General features: G+C 29.3%; 1 protein-coding gene across 4 annotated transcripts in view; it reads right to left on the reverse strand.

Annotated features, from left to right (window-relative positions):
* Positions 1-15270, reverse strand: part of LOC130674684 (teneurin-m) — a 247571-nt gene extending 232301 nt beyond the window's left edge. For 2 of the 4 annotated variants that reach the window (XM_057480092.1, XM_057480091.1), the window contains exon 1: positions 15129-15264. The gene's annotated coding sequence lies outside the window, so the exon portion shown is untranslated. Of the gene's footprint in view, positions 1-15128 lie in introns of all 4 variants that reach the window. The other 2 variants (XM_057480088.1, XM_057480093.1) reach the window with 2 other exon arrangements.
* Positions 15271-18776: the final 3506 nt, after the last annotated feature.

Raw genomic sequence — 18776 nt, forward strand, 5'->3', positions numbered from 1 at the left:
TAAAGAACATTATAACGAGCATAAAATGGTTATATTATGCGGAAATATTCCCAACAGAAGTAAAGTTTCAGGCCGCCTTCCATGGAAATACACTCACGATTTCTTTTATCTGCATTTTCCCGCGGGTTTTATCTTTCAAGACATTTAGTATTTCCATATATTTCTTTCAGTTTGGTCAATGGCTTGAAAAATTTTCAATGCCAATTAATCGAATGGTCGTAATAAATATATAAATCCAGGTCAGTATTGCCATCAAAGTCAATCGACCGATAATATTATTCCCACATCATTATAACCGCTACTGCCAAATCTTTCCGCAGACTTATAATATATGGCTCTATTCTATTGCTCAATTTCTTCTTTTTTTTGTCGACGGAAGATTAAGGATAATTAGTATAAATTATCAATAATCATTAAGAACGATTATGAAATTAATGTATATAGTAGAGTTGAGGATCCAAAATGTAACAAGGGAATGTTGTTGTGTTGTGGTGGGCGTATAGGATCCCTATAGTATAGGGATTGGTATCGGGATAGAAGTTGGCTGGTTACTGTATACAGTAACAAGGTAGATGCGTATAGTGGAGCAGAGCATAGCCAGGGTAGCCGCGTTCTACGCCACCGGTAGTCTACAGCAGCGTATAGCAGATAATCCACGATCTACGGCTTATAGCAATCGAGTGCGGTAATAGGGTTGTTACGCATTTGATATAAAGCCTCGTTCGCACTAGACCACGACATGTTACCCGATACGTTTCCTAGATACTGGTTGGCTATACCCCATATACCCTCTATACGCTTGGCCACCTACCGATCTCGATACATTGATACCTTCAGCCTCATTCTCAACCCACTTGATCCATATTGACGCAACAATCGTAACCATTAAAGCCCTTTAACCTAAACTGATACTCCATGGATTTAACAACACTCCTATTTTATTACCTCGTTTACTCTCTGTCAATTTCCTGATCATCATCATCATCATCATCATTATCAAGATTAACAATATTATATTTTTTTTCTCTGCCTTAATTTAAATAAAATAATTTACCTCAAGCTATTTACAATAAAAATTATCAAAGTTATTCTGGTACATAAGATAAAGTTTTAATTGAATAATTTTAATTACCACAGCAAACCTACAAACTATTTTATTTACTCGTTTACATTTTAAATTTAAAAGTTTGAGATTCTTAGGGGGTTCTAGCCGACGACTTAAATTTAAAAATTTTATATTTTAAGAAGACGATTAAAACATAAAATTTGTAGCAGTCGATTGAGTAACCGAGAAAATAAGATATACATGTGCTCGTTATCCAGTCAGTTGAGTTTGAATTTACAGAAATATAAGAGGACGTTTTCCAGTGAGCATACGAGCATACAAAGATAAGGTAAGCGCCCGCAGTACATCGTATACTTTATTATCCTGGGGTAACAAGGCGAATACGCAGTGTTTGTTTGTTTGTTTGTTGGTTTGTTTGTATGTTTGTTTGTTGTTTGTATGCACACATATAACACGCGAGTATTCATGAATTTAGTTGCTAAGTATACAATAACTCGAACAAAATATTTAAAATATTAAATAACCAAAATAAAGTAAATATAAGATAATTATTATTCTTTAATCTGACCTATATTTTTACTAAATTTCATTATTTTAATTCTATTTAAATTGAAAACTATATTTTTTATTTTATTTTATATTTTTTGAAAGCTTTCATTCTTTGGGTTTTATGTAATATAATAAGGTACCGAGTTGGAAAAGTAACAGCCAATTATTGGAATATTGTTCTGATAAAGTTCGATAGATTGAAGCTTACATTTATTTCATTCTTTATTACTTTAGCTTACCTTTGGTTTTTTTTTTTTTTTTTTTTTTTTTTTTTTTTTTTTTTTTTTTTTAAATTATTGAGACAATTTTATTTTTATTTTTAAATTCTGTTCCAACTTATAATTTATAGCTTTTTCAATAATAATAATAAGATTATATATATATTTTTGGTAATCAATAAATATATAATTTAAAATGATGAAAAGTTTATTTATTTATAGAAAATAAAAAAAAAAAGAGAAATTAATTTCCGGCTGTAGTTTATTCGCGAGTGCAATCAAGGTTGACAAAGATAAAAAAATAAAAAAAATAAATAAATGTACAGAGAGTAGACAGGGTTGTGTTATATAGAGGTGATGGTTTGCACGTCATGTGTAGCAGACGGATGTAGAAGCCAAAGGGATGAAAAGTAAAGGTTGCCGTAGGGCAGCTCTCTATTTACAAGTGTTTCCAACACACAAAGATCTTTGTGGACCACGTGAGCGCATGTTCCGTTAATTTAAATAATATACTGGTGACAAATCTTTTTTTGTTTTTTTTTTATAAATAATTTGTAATATGTTATTTCGTATTAATTTGGTGTGTGTGTGTGTGTGTGGGTGGGTGTGGGGGTGAAGTTAAACGGAAAAGGAAAACAAGTGGCAACAATAGAGCTTCCGATGGTTTGAGAAAGAGGGACGCGAAAAGGAATAGAGGTTGGTAGGAAAATTAATAGCAATGTAGCAATTGTCTGTTGGTGGGTTGGTTGGTTGGTTGGTTAGAATTGTCGGCAGGCAACTTTCCAAAATAGTGGTTGCGACTCAACATACACTCGAGATAGATCTAAGATTCAATTTTAATTTAATATACTTGTTAACCAAATAGAGGGAACTTTAAATACCAGCAGATTTAGATTTATTTAATTACTTTCTGATTAATGTCTATTAATTATTTTTAACAAATTTAAAGTTTGAAAAAAAACATACACGGAAAGAAAATTATGGGAAGTTTTGCTATGCATTATGGGAATGGTTCCCATGATGGTATGGGAATAGTACCTATACTACTATAGGGATGGTTCCCATATTGGTATAGGAACTATTCCTATAATATTATGGGAACTATTCCCATAATGTTATGAGAACCATCCCTATAATATCATAAAATTTTTTTTTTGCACAATAGTGTAGAAATTTCCCAAAATTCGAATTTTCTCGAATGTTTTGTGCTGACAAAAAATTCTTGTTAAAAAATTTAATGTTTTTTTGCCAAATACGATTTTTTTTTTCAATGTTTGAATTTTTGTTTTTATGTTTAATAATATTTCTGTGTATTGTAGAAGTGATTACCGCACTTCTTTAAATTAATTTTTTCATGATAATATGGGAACCATTCCCATAATATTATAGGAATGGTTCCTATAATAGTATGGGAACTATTCCCATAATATTATGGGAATGATTCCCATAATGGTATAGGAACCATTCCAATTGCATTATGGGAATCATTCCCATAATATTATGGAAAGTATTCCTATAAATTATAGGAATCATTCCTATAGTGTTATGGGTATCATTCCCATAATTATAGGAACTATTCCTATAATTATGAGAAACATTCCTATAATTATAGGAACCGCTCCCATAATTTATGGTCGTAATTCCAATGATGGTATAGGAAAAAATTTCACAAAATTATGGGAACCGCTGCCATAATTTTCTTTCCGTGTAGTGAATAATTATTGTTGTTATTAATAAAATATAATAAATGTATGGCAAGTATATTTAAGTGTGTAAAGGAAAAAGGGAACCAGGTGGACGCTGGACGGTATTCGCATTTATACAATGCCTACAACACATATCCGGTCGATCGCCACGAACAACTATAAATATCGAGATTTATCTCGATTAACGTGCAACCACGTATACCAATAGCTATTTTTTCTTCTTTTACTCCTTCTTATTCTTATTCTATATCCATACACACATTTTGCCGGCAAATGTTCTTCAAAACTCGCTCCTTCTTCATCTTTTTATTTTATTTTATCACAAGAAATATCTCTCCCAAATGGGCTATCTTATATATTTATATTTATTTTTACTTTTTTTGGCTAAAGTATTATATAAATATGAGACAAGATAAGAAAATAAGAAAAAAGAATAAAATTGTTATTAATTTAATTAAAAATATTTAATTGTCGATTTAGCATTTAATTGTTGTGTGAAAAATATATGTGGATATAATGGAATATGAGTGTGAGTGATTCTATTAGATTTTGGTTTATGGTGGTGTCTGGTTCTAGTGATGCTGTCTCGTATACACACAATGTATATCATTTAACGGTACCAGAGACAATACAAAATCCAATTTAACTGAATTTCGATTGATGACATTAACGCGTATTGTTCGTGTCTGTGTCTATAAATATATAAAATCGATTTTACTGTTACAGGAAACAAAAGCTATAGTTAACTTTTAATTATATATATTTTATTTTTATTAGATAATTAAATTTTATTTAACCTTTTATTTTATTTATTATTTTTTCCAATTATATAAATAATTACGTTTTTATGTTATAATTTATTAGAAAAATTTTAATATATGTAGTATAAATTATTAAAACATCTTATTCACTTGATTTAAGTTTGCCGTAGTCGTGTGCGTTAGAGCTTTGACTGCAAATCAGAAGGTCTAGGGTTCGAGTCCAGGACTCGGCGCTGATTTTAAAAGGGTAGAAATTTATTATTGAGTAAAAATTAATATTATATTTAATTGGCTTGAAATTTAATTTTTTTACACAGATGACGTTATTAAAAATTTTTTTTTCTGGATTTATTATTTTATTAAATAATTATTTTACTGAATCAAAATCAAATTTCAAGTGTGCTGATAATTACGTGGGTATTTTTATAAATTTAATGATACAGTGGACGTGATAATTTTAATTATTTTTTTAGTGCAGCAGTAATAATGATTGTCTAATAAAATATACAAGTCATTGGGAATGTTCTTTATATTTATTTTGTGGATTTCGGTATACGTGCCGACCTATCGGAACTTGGTGACGTTTATAGTGGAACAAAAATTTATAAAAATAATATTTTTATCATAAGATAAATTTCTTAATAAGTAATAGCAATAAAAATTCGTCTTGTCTGTTGATTGTAACTTTGTAAAATATTATTAAAGAATAATAATAAAAGTATTTGAAAATGTACTTTGGTTTGTTGCCGTCTGTGTCGTTAAGTTATAGGCTTTGATGTTGCGGCAAAGACGAATAAGATAGTAGTATGTAATGAATATTTCTACTTGGAAGTACTTTAATTTGATGGTGAAGATCGTGGAGATGTGGAGATGGTAGTGACGGTGGTTGTCTGACCAGTTTGTATAAATATATATCCTGTTAAGAAGTAATGTCGTTTCTGTCGTTCACTTTACTACTTGAGGCTTTAGGTTCCTCTCAAGGGCCTAACAATTGCCATTGTCCCCCAATGAAAGGAATAACTACTTGCAGTAGTACCGGTAGCGGACACACGGAAACAAGACCAAGACCAAGACCAATACCAAGACCAAGACCGAGACTAAGACCAAGAATAAGAATAAGATTTAGATGGAGAACATGCTTCTGCATAAAGAATTTTATGTGAGCCTTTGCCACTGTCACTACTGAGACATGTTAACGACCTACGGGGTTAATTAGTCACCTTTTGACTCAACATTATATATATATATTCTATCCTCTACATTATTACTTTAACCACTTTATTACCTAGTTTTTTAAATTTAAAACCTTTTCTTTTTTATTTGAAACTTTAAAATTAATTCAATGCCCACTTTGTCACGATCTCAACTAACTTGTCACCATTGTTGGCCTACTTAACTTGTATATCTAATTAACTTTAATGATTTATTGTCATGTATATGGATTAGGGTGTTTCAGAAAAAACAAATTTTTTTTTGGTATTCAAAAATTGAAAGTATACCCGAAAATAAAAATTTTGGTGGCAATCCGAGCTCTTAATAATAATATTAAGGTTTGCCTCAATCCATTTTTCTATTTTCCATTTAAATAACATAGGAAAAATTTTTTTTTTTTTAGGATTTTCTAGCTTACAGACCACTCATCGGATTTTTATGCACAATAAAACTTTGTGTAGGAAATTGAACGCTCTACAACAAAAGTCTCTTATCATTTTTTGATAAATCCCACTGTTCAAAAGTTATTCAAGTTTCAAGTCGAATTTATAGTAAATTTTAAGATCTTTTCACTTTTCCGGCGAAACTATCAGTCTTATTACGAAATGTCATATGAACTTTTTTGTAGGTAATTTTATTCCTTACAAATTATTACGAATAAAATTTTTCGAAATTCCGCATTGTTTTCAATTTATTTTCATTTCAATGTCAAGCTCTTAAAATTAATCAGAAATCTATTTTTTTAAGAGCTTGACATTGAAATGGATATAACTTGAAAACAACGCAGAATTTTGAAAAACTTCATTCGTAATAATTTATAAGGAATAAAATCATCTACAAAAAAGTTCCTATGATATTTTTTGATAAGACTGATAGCTTCGCCGGAAAAATAAAAAAATCTCAAAATTTACTATAAATTTGATTTGAAGCTTGATAACTCTTGAACAGTTGGATTTATCAAAAAATGATAAGAGACTTTTTTTGTAGAGCGTTCAATTTCCTACAAAAACATATATCGTGCATAAAAATCCGTTGATTGGCTTATGAGCTGGAAAATTCTAAAAAAAAATTATTTTTTTTCCCGTGTTATTTAAATGGAAAATAGAAAAATGGATTGAGGCAAACCTTAATATCATTATTAAGAGCTCGGAATGGTACCAAAACTTTTATCTTTAGTTATACTTTCAATTTTTGGATACCATAAAAAAAAAAAAAAATTGTTTTTATTTTTTTGAAACACCCTAATATGAATATATTTTTAGAGGATTTGATTTTTATAGTAAAGTATTGAATCCGCGTTGTTTTATTTGCTGTAGCCGTAGACCAAACGGATTTAGTTTCCTTTGTCGTGAAAGACATTCACGGGTATTGGCTGTCACTGGACATGGTCAATCCAAATAAATGGCCGCCATAAAACAACACCATCTCACCTTTCATCATATATATTCTTAAGATTTGAGTAAATTTACCATTCCGTTGGATGAAATCGATTTAAAAAATAAATAAAAACTTGGACAACAATAATTTAAAAAATAGCTGAGAATTTAAAGTTATACTATTGAAAAAGTATTATAATCCAAGTTTGTTAGAATTGTTTATGATGTTCGATTCCCAATAGATGCCGCCGTTCCTCTTGGTTTCAAACTTTGAGTTATGGAGGACATTTTGATATCTACATATAATCTTATTCTTTCTGCTATCAAACCCACTCACTTTTTCTTATTTTCGTTTTTCGCTTTTCGCTTTTCGCTGATGCCGTATTATAAATATATCAAATCGGAAAAGCTTCCAACCATTAAAGTCATCCAGTATATCAATCAAATAAATTTTATTGAATATTTACCTGTCAGTTCTCTTTCTATTTAAATAAATAAGTACATACCTGCAACAAAAAGAAATTCATAAATTAATTATCGTAATTTTAAAAAATAAATATTTGTTATTTTCCCCGCATAAAAAAAATTTATATGTGAAAACATATATGATAGAATATATGAATATTATAATGTGATATATTGTACAATATATAAAATAATATTTATAATTTTGCCGTATTAATATATGATAATATATTGAAAAATAATATATTGCTAGAATATATTATCAATATATTTATCAATATATGACTTTTTATGTATTTTTTACATATATATTTTAATATATCTTTTTTATATTGATATATTATATCGAAAGTAGTATATTAATTAATATATAGTATTTTTTATATTTTTTATATATGTTTTCCAATATATTGCAAAATATATAGTTTCCAATATATTGTAAAATATATGGCACTTTTTTTACTTTTCTTAGGTAATTGCCAGTAAATATAAAGTCAATGAAAAGAAGGAGAAAAAATAATAAATTTGACTTTTTTTTGTGGAATTGTGTAGAAATTGAAAAAGTATATTAAAAAATAAAATTTTCAATATATTGCGAAAAATATAAGTTTTAATATACTGGAAAAATATAATTCCAATATACCGCGAACCAGATATTTAATCATATAAATTCTTTCATATATAATCAATTATATAGAGATCACATACCACTAATTATATGAGTCAAAATATATGGATATATATATCAAGTTTATTATATTATACTTATAAATTATATATATACTATCCATATATGATAAGAACATATTGAGCATTATATGAGATAATATATATAGAAAAATACAAAACATTATATACAAGTAAATATATTATGATAAATATATAATCCAATATATGTAAAAAACATATATTTTTCAATATAGATATTTTTGCCGCTATATATTTATCACATATTCACCATATATTTTGTTATATACTTTTAACAATATATAGCTTTTCCATGCGGGTCTCGTGTCAGTGAGAAAACAAAAAGTCTAGCGACATATTTAGCGATAATTAAACGGATATTGGGAGAGAAAAAAAAACAAAACGAAAAATTGCTTAGGTTGTAATTAAAAAAAAATTGTTTGTTTATGAAAAGCGCATATTTGATTGACCTAGATTCCGTAGTGGTGCTGATGCTGGATTTGTAACCAAGTTATAGGCGCGTTTATTATCACGAGGCTAAATTTCCTGTCCCGGAATGCAAAGTTCCAAGTTTTAACGGAAGCAATTAAAATGCTCCTTCCGTACTTAATACTATCTCTTAAACATCTGATATAAATTTAAATATTTAAATAATTTAATTTTAAAAAATAATTTTTAAGCTAAAGCATTTAAATTTATAATATTGATTAAAGTGTAATGTCGGATGAGAAAAATAGTAAGTAATCTAGTGGTAGGTAGTAGGCGGTTGTAACTAATTACCATCCGAGAATCGTGATTACACCGCTTTGTCAGTTCTCGTCCTCTCCTTATTTCACCTTCTCGATTTGCATTCCAACATTTGTTCCACTAAACCCACCGTGTCTGTCTTCTCACTCTACTCTTTATATATATATTTATTCAACTAAAAACTCTGCAATGGCCAATATATCAAGCAACAGATAATCTTAGTAGATTTAAAAAAAAAATAAAAATAAAGCTTATTGTTATTAATTAATTAAAGGTTTCATTCAACAAACAAAAGATATTTTTTTAATTAAAAATGAAAAAAAAATAAAATAAAATAAATAAAAGCTCGGCATTGTTCTGTACTGATCAAAGAGACGAAATTCCAGTTAACTTTGTAGAATAAAGTTGCTTTCAAAATGTGTTCGAATGTTCAGTTGCTCCAGATAACGACTGATGCAGTGCTCTATATATTTAAGTTTGAGAAAAGACTGAATAAAGGTTTAATCAAAGGAAACAGTTAAAGAATAAACAATAGGATTAACGAGTATTGTTAGAAAAAAAAAATATAACAAATAGTTAATTAAAGGTTGGAAATCTAATTAAAGTAAAGATTTTTTTTTCTTTTATTTATCTGTGTCAGAAAGTTTTGAGCTTTTTAAAAACCAAAAGTGTATTTATTCAGAAAAAAAATTCTCACAAAAATATCGTACGGCAAAAATTAATTTACACACACAGACATCACTCGAAAAAGTCAGAATCTCAAAATGTCGAGATCTGATGAAAACTCGATTTTCGAAATTCGGACCAATACCAATATTTTGCTTTTTTTTTGAAAATTTTTAGTTTTCATAGCGAGAAGTTTAAAAAATTGAAAAATAAGGTCTGAATTTGACGATGCAACGAGCTGACAATTTCTGTCGGAATCGAAACTTGCGTTGCAGTTCGTGCCAAAGATTAATTTACAGCTTTAGTCATTATTGTTATAATTGTCTTCTTGAACTCTTAGATAATTATACATAATTAACGTTTTAATAATATCAAAAGTTGTTACGTGGAAAAATTTATGTATGAAGCAAGGAAGATGTTTATTAGCGCGAGTAGTCGACCCGCTTAAAATTGTGGCACGTGTCTCGTGTATATCTTATATATAAATATAATGTTGGGTGTATAATTAATGGAAAATAAAGCCATTAATAATCGGTTTACGGTTGAGTGTGTTATTCACTGCAACACAGAGTTTCTGCTCACAATTCACAAGTACCAGCTCGCACCTTTTAAACGGTAGCAACCTACGCTCGGTTAAATCGTCTTAAATAGTAAAATTAAGGTGTAGTTGGATGCCGGATTCAAAGAAGGTAGAAAACAGTTAACAGCGTGATGTTGTCGGAGATTGCGAGATAATACCTAGAGAGAAATAAATAAAATAAAATATATATATAAGACATTAAAGTGTCACGATTTGTAGAATGAATAAGAGAGATGAGATGAAATAGGTGATGCTGTTGCTTTAGTAAAGGGAAGAAACTGCTTGCTGTCTTAGAGTTTTCAGATGGTGGGCGATCCTCATTACGGCCCCTACTCATCCTGGCTTCCAACTAAACGCTTATTTCTTCAGCAAAATAATTAATGAACCCAACGGGTACCAACGTGCTACATTTCCGGTATACGTGATAGTTTTAACATACAATTTAACTATATTTTCTATTAAATTCTAACCTAAATATTTTTTAAGTCGCGCCCTCTGGTGAAAGCGTCATCAACTAATTGAGCCATTGTTTCGGTTTTAAGTTTTTAGTTACCACAAAGTTATGTAAAATCTATCGATTTTATAAAAAAGAAAAAAAATATATTAACAGAGTATATGCAGACAGTGTGGCAGAGTAGTCTGTAATACTAAAATTCCCATTGGGATTTAACTTGCATTGAACAAATTGACGCCAATCATAAATAATTGACAGACAATCATGCAAGATTTTAGATGCCCCTGTCAAAATTGTATTCCCCAGTCTATTTTTGTCATCCATCATTTTACATCCATATGCTTTGATTTGATATTTATATTTATATTTGTGCTTCACTATTTTAAATAATAATGATAATTATTATCATTATTATTATGTTGAGGTTTATTTCAGTTTTTCATTATTATATTTCACAGGGAATAATTTTATTTTACAGTATTTTTGTTGTTGACGAGATTACGACGTTAAAGACTGCGTACTTTTAAAATATATATACATGTATACGAAAAGAGAACTGAGGGAAAAAGAAATGTTCACCAATACACGAGTGAATTACGCCGTCGTCTGCTGTCTAGCCGACTTGTGTGGAAGCAAAATCGACAAAAGAAAGAAATTCCCAACGCCGTGTGAGTCTCAACCGTATATTTACGTTTTATATTTTTATTTCGCATTTTTTACCTATTTTTTTTTTTTTTTTTTTTTTTTTTTTTTATTCATTTTTTTGCCTATTATGCATCAGCACACACAGAAATATTCTGTCGCCAAGTGCTTTAGGGCAACGGAAGTACCTACATATATCTATGTACTGCATTAAGCTAGGAAATATATAAATAAAAAAAAAAAAAAAAAAATTCTACTAATTCCATGTCTGGAATTAAGTTGATTTTTTTTTCTTGTAAAAGTTTTTCAATCATTTCGACGGTACACATTTTACTTGATTTACTTATTGTTATCAAGAGTTTAAATAAAAAAAGTTTGTTAAATAGGAAAATGAGACTTGTCTCTCTCAGCAGACAGAACGTAGGAACTGAAGAATAACAAGACGAAGAAGGAGAAGAAAGACATGGTTGTGATAGTCTTCGAGGTACCAACAGAAGAGTAAATTTGAAAATTTTGAGGATGGTGACAATGGAGTTTGGAAATGAGGTCGAGATAATTGCTGCACCCCTAGCCCTAGCCCCAGTCATCGCAACCTAACCGTTTGACTGTCTAGGGTTTTAGTTAAAGCCTTGAAGCTTTCGGAGATGCCCATCTATTGTCTCACGCAGGCTCGACCAGACTCTGATTAAATACTTGACACATCTCTTGGGTCTGTACTTGTACCAATTCTCAATTCTCCGTACTACCCTTTCCTACTCCTTGTTCATCTTCTTCTCTTGGTTCTACCGATTCACTTGGAGCTCCCAAGTATTACTATTACTACGACATAACTTTGTTCGAATTGTAATTACGAGAAAATCGACCGATGGATACGACGGTAACGAGTACTCGAGGATCCTAAAACTCGATAAACTTTGCTACATATATCCATACCACTAAACCAGTAACTTACACAACCAAACCAATAATAATGGGGCGGAAAAGTTAAGTTTTACCCTTTCTCATTTTCTGACGGTTATTTCGTCAATAGAAATACTTTTTCTCTTTCCTCTTTTCCTTTACAATTTATTCTTCTTATATTTAGAGTTCTGATTTTACTCTCCTCAGTAATTATCAGAACAAACTCCAGGCTAATTAACTTCAAGTATTACTTATCATAATTTTTTTTTTTTTTTTTTTTTTTTCGGTCGTTAATTGAAGAAATATATGAATTTTTTATTTTTAAAACAAACTTTGTACAAACTATTGATTGAAAATGAATAAACTTTTTATAATTAATTTAAAAAATAAATAATTGAGTTTTAGAGTATAATTATAATTATTTTTATTAAAAGTTTATAAATATATTTAAAAAAACTGGTTATTACGAGACCTTTTAGTTTATAATTTAGCCTTTATAAAATGGTTGGTGGTGTTATGTAGTGCGCGAAAACGTTTAGCGCAGCAGAACAACCAGTTTTAAAGGGTCTAACGAACTGCGAAGCGACGTTAATTGAGACTGGTGTATATATAACCATATATACAGTATATACTGCAGTATAGCACTGCAACCTTGCGTAGATAACTCTCATCATCGCACTGACTAACTTTCAAATGCTGATGACGAGACAGGTGTCGAGATAACTCACGTATTTCAGGTTTTGTTTAATTTTTTAATTTAATACTAATTATCAAAACAACTCATTCACTTATTTATATATATATTTTAAACTATATATACATATATGTTATTATTAATACTACAAACTAACAACAAGAATTAATCTCGTGGTAATTTGAACTAGGACATTGCAGAAACCTAAACTGTTAACTCTAAACTGTAAACTACTGTCGTATATATATATATATATATATATATATATATATATATATATAGGAAACTACGACTGTAAAGCCTTCAGGCCTGCAGTTGAATTAGCATGGCTATCTGTGTGATATATTGGACTATATCGTACCACCTGTCTGACCAAAATTCTGATATATCTATATCTATATATATATATAGTCCAGTTACATCATTTTATTACCTTGTACGAAAATTTGAAATTATGTCTTTCGCTACAGTTTATAACTCATTTTTCTTTCTTTAAACACTGACATTTTTAATGGTTAGTTAATGACGCCTTCACTAGAGGGCGTTTTTTTAAAATTTTATTTTTTCACACGAACGATTTAAAGAATCAAGTAATTTAATAAAATCTAAATTATTTAATCGACTCTTTAATAATTAGTTATAATTTTTATTTATAAAATTAATGGATTTAATAATAAGTAATAGCAAATGATAGTAATCTATATACTATATGGCATTACAATTTACAACCAATAATATATTACCTCACAGCACGTTATAATACAATTCATAGGGAGTGGTAGAGAATTTATAAATGTGCTGTTACATACTGATATGATTTATAACTTTAGACCAACTTGGATCAATGATACATATATATATATATATATACGTTTATTCTCATCCACACTTTTTTAGAGTTCATTTATTTAAGAATCCATTCAATATGCAAATATTAATTTAAACAAGCGATTGTTATTATTATTTCTTCTTTTTTAAATATAGTGTTAACAATATAGTAAAATTAAAATAATGGCGTGTATAAATAAAGTTTTAAAATAGTTTAGAGTAGTTAATAACGAAAGCACTCTATCCAGTTAAATGATTGACAGGTAATTGTTAGCAATATAGGTTGAAAGGGTTTCGTGTGTCTAAAACAAGAAATACCAATCAATATTTTTTTAATTAATTATTTATTCAAGTGTTATATTATTGACATATTAATTATTATTTATGTTTTTATTTTATTTTACACAAATAAATAATAATTGATCTGTTGTTGTATGAAATAAATTAATTTTTGATTTGTTTATAACAGGTTAAGGTTTTGAGTTAGCTTCGTTTTAGTTTAACGATATATGACAGCCAATCATTCATCAATGCACCAGTGAGTGATTTGACTGGGAAAATCCGGAAATACGGTGAAAAATGAATAAATCACTTTCGTTCATATATTCCATTATACGATTCTTTATGGGTGATCGAGAAACAATTGAATATATTTTATTTAGACATGACATTTCCAAATTATTATTACATTTTTTTAATAAATAAATTTCTTCTCTGACCCATTTTACCCCAACTATTTAATATCAATAATAAAAGTAATAGAGCATTAAATCCTGAGTTAAATGAGCTATTAATTATGATAATCTATTTAATAGTTTCCGAGATACAGTGGAAATTATCACTTTTAGATTTCGTAATAAAAAAAAAACGGTCGTGGGTTCGAACCCAAGTGAAGGTAATTTTTTTTTATATTCAAATTTTTCGAGCTATTACGTTAGCTGGGTATTAAAATAATGAATACTTGTTACAACAATTTTGTATTAAGAAAAAAGAAAAAAAAATATAAAGTATTGTCAAAAAATTATTAATCAAGATAACAAAAGAATATTTAGAACAATGGTTTACATTATTAAAATTCACTTCGCCGACGTGCAATTTATTATAATTACGCTTATTCTAATTCCAATTATTCAAACAATTACAGGGTTGCCAGACACGTCGGACGTAGTTGGGATTCACGAGTCAAGACACATTTTCGTAGTAAAGTCCCGCCTCTTTGGATTCTCCGCTCACTCAACTATCACCTCTTTCTTTTTCTCTTTCTCAACATCTTTTTTTTTTTTTTATTCCACTTATTTTTTTTTCTTACGGACCACCCGCAATTTTACTTTTCACATTTAATATGTCATTCATGTACTTAAATATACAATTTTTTTTTTTTTCCGGTACATAGACCCCAATATGCCAACAATTAATTTTTAAAATTAACCATCAATTCATACCGTGTTTACATACTTAAGTAAACATTTATCGCATGGATTAAAATATTTAAATATTAATTGTAATTACGGTAAATATTTTATCTGGATAATTAAATTACTAATATTTTGTAAAAATAATAATTATTAAAATCTTACCAATGAATTTTGATTAAAAAATTGAGCTGGTCAGCCGGAGAGTTTTTGTCATCTTTTAATTTAAACACTTCACCAACACACGCACTCATCTAAATTACTTTTAATAATTTAAATAATTAAATACGCACCACACTGGCGTAAAAAAAAATAAATCGTTTTCTTTTTTTTTTTCGGCACAGTGAAAATTCACAGCACAAAAATAATAATAATCATAATAGTAATAATAATAAAATATATAGTTTATTAAATAAATAAATTACATGTCATATTTATATGAAATTTAATTTTATCGTCTGTGAATAAAATAGAGCACGTGGCGACACTGGCGCAACAATACAGCTAGTGTTGCCGTAGATCGTGGTTTAATTATTTTAACTTTTATCTCTCTTATATTCAGATTTTTAAATATATTTGCCAGGACATGGTACAGAAATTTATTTATATCTAGTGGATTTACTAATAATTATGACAACATGAAAATATTTATTTTAGGGACAAAGATGGAAATTTTTTTAGTAGTCGGTTATTTCTAAAATAACATAATGTGGTGGTGATGGTGTTGATGGTCACTAAAGTGGAAAAAAAAAATAAAATAAATAAATATATATATTTATATGAGTATTATTTATATTTTGAGGGTGGAAAACTCCAATGGTTAAATTAGATGAGGTTGTACCGGAACACGTCCGTACGCGAACCGTTCGCCAAACGCACTGACTAGGAAGTAGAAGTAGACAGTAAGTTCACCGATGACGTTGATATTCTTTCTCACTTGCTCGTTGGTGATTGTCGGGATTGTCGGGTAGTTGAGATGGGCATGCGCCACCCGCGCATACAACAGACGCGCAAAGGGTGAAAATCCAGAGCACCATCACCAGCTCTAGTACCAGTACCAGTACCAGTACCAGTACCATCACCAGCATCAGCATCAGCACACTCAGTTGTGAGTAAAGAGGGAAAATTGTTAGGGATAGGACTAGGGAAGAAAAGAGATGAGATGAGATGAGATGTGGGAATGAGGATGGGGATGGGGATCGAGATGGGGGTGGTGGTATAAAGGGTGATGCCTTTTCGTATTTTAACGTCCTATATCTCGAGTATTCTTGTTTTAGACGTCTGAGATGAAACTTATTTGCTCTTGCACTCGCTTTATTGACAATATCTTTTTATTTTTTATTAATATTATTTTTAATTAAACATTTGTATAATTAATTTATTTTATTTAATATTCAAGTTATTCAACAATAGAAATTTTTATAAAATATAAAAGATTGAGTTCCTTTGTCTCTTGACAACGTAAACTTTTCAATTTGCCGTAGGCCAAAACCAAAAAAGAATAAGGTTAAAAATCATCTTTCCGGCGACCGGTCAAGCTCAATCTCGAGACCGATTTCTTACTCGATAGATCCTCAGGAAATAGAAAGAGGGTTGTGTCCGTGCATCTTTTATATTCTAACGGTTTTTCAATACATAGATATACGAAAAATAAAAAAAATATTAAAATGACAATTGAAAAGAAGAAATAGATAAATAGATAGATGTATTGTATCCGATGACCGGTGCATTGTGAATCATGTGAGTGACGACAGTCGAATACCAACTTTTTACATTTATTATTATTTTTTATATCAATAATACAAAATCTATTATATATAAATAAATCATTTTTTTTTGTTTTTTATTTTTAAAAAATTAATCAGCAGTATAAAAAAATTAATTAATGTCAAGTTTATCAAAATTTCAACTTTTGTGGAAAAAAAATTAGAGCTTCAAGTATGAAGCTATAAAGCTATGAAGATTATGTATATAGAAATAGCACACGTTTACTTAGCGACGCACACACACGCGCGCCAACCGACTAATAGGATTCACAAAATTAATTATCCGAATTTACATAAGCCGCAGTAAACGTTTTTTTTTTTTCTTTTTTTTCTACCAACTTTTCACACTTTATACGAATATAATTATCAAATATATTTATAACATGTTTAAATTTTTCGTCCATTTTTAATTATTAGTTAATGACGCCACCGCTAGAGTACGTCGCCTACAAATAATAATTCAAGTTTGGTTTTAAATAATTTTTAATTAATATACCAAATTAATTATGTATAGAATAAAAAATTTATTACGAATCATATATTTGCATTATCGTTGGATTTCTGTACAATGAACGTTAAAAAAAAAAAAAAAAATATAAAATAAAAGATGAATAAGAGTGAGAGTGAGAGAGGTTTAAAAAAAAAAGATAGACATAGCGGCATGTTGAGATCTCTCTCCTGAGGGGGATGAGAGTACGCTCGTGTTCCGGTTGTGGGCACGCGAGCAAGCGGACGAAGAAATAAACAAATAAAAAAGCTTTAAATCAGACTGCAAGAGCAAATAAATAAATATAAATGCAAGAGGATAGACAGAGATGAATTTATACGAGCAGTGAAAGTCAGTAGGAATGATAAATATATATATATATATATTTATTATTTTTTTTTTTTTTAATGAGATGGCAAGTTGGCGGTGGAATCGAGTGGTTGAATGCATTCATTGGGCTTTTGCATTACCAACTCTCAGTATTCTTGGTCTTTTTGGTTCATTTTTCTATGCGTAAAATCAACTAGATTCCCCGTGTGCATCGAGCATCGATACTGAGTGACCATGCACTGCACTAGATATTACAAACTAATTCAAAATATTCAAATAAATTATCATTTTTTTCTTCTGGTGATTGGAGTTGTCGAGTAGCACGAGAATACAACTTCCTGAAGAGTATATTTTAAATCGATGATGCATTATTTATTTTCATGTATGACAAGCATTCTCATGTTAATATCCACCAGCAGTACAGTGGAGGATTTGAATCAAGTCTCAGAGGTCATTACATTCGATTCGTGCCACAGTAATATAGTCATGGTGACATTCTTTACCTTTAACTGAATTTTTCACATGTCGTCGATCGTCGATCGTCGAGACTCGACACAATACACAACCGAAATATAAATTTTTTAACGTTTTTCGACATTTAATATCCGGTTTGGTTAAATTTTCTAACAATAATCCAAATAAAAAATCAGTTTTTTTTTTGTTATTTAAATTTAATGTAAATGTTAATTTATTTATAAGCAGGATAAAAGTTATAAATTATATGGGATGATTAAAAATATGAAAGGCTTATAATGGAAGTTGCAGAAAGTACAAGAGAGATGGGAAATCTGAGCCGAGAAAATGAATCACAGAGGATTATCGCATTCAAAATTCGTTTACGGCACCTCTGTCGTATATACACTGGCAGTAACGGCGGAAACGGCGGGTATGGCGGGAACGGCACCAACAGCGGACTTGCTCTAGGTAATTTTATATAAAAGAATTCAATTGCCCTCCTACTACATCCAAGAGTGAAATATGAGTCTGCGTCGCGTGAAATAAGACCCGATTGGATTGAAAGAGTATCTTACTGCTACTCGATATCTACTTATATACTTTTTGCAGACACTCACCTAACCCCCTTTATTATTTTTACTTTTTTTTATTCTTCTTCATTCTCACTTCATTTCTTACCTCCAAAAGTAAATACTGATTTTACTTAAACTTTACTTATTATTTCTTATATTTTTTATTCATTATAAATAATGAACGTATATATTTTTGAGGTTA

The sequence above is a fragment of the Microplitis mediator genome, chromosome 9 (assembly GCF_029852145.1).
Source record: "Microplitis mediator isolate UGA2020A chromosome 9, iyMicMedi2.1, whole genome shotgun sequence".
In the NCBI taxonomy this organism is placed as follows: domain Eukaryota; kingdom Metazoa; phylum Arthropoda; class Insecta; order Hymenoptera; family Braconidae; genus Microplitis; species Microplitis mediator.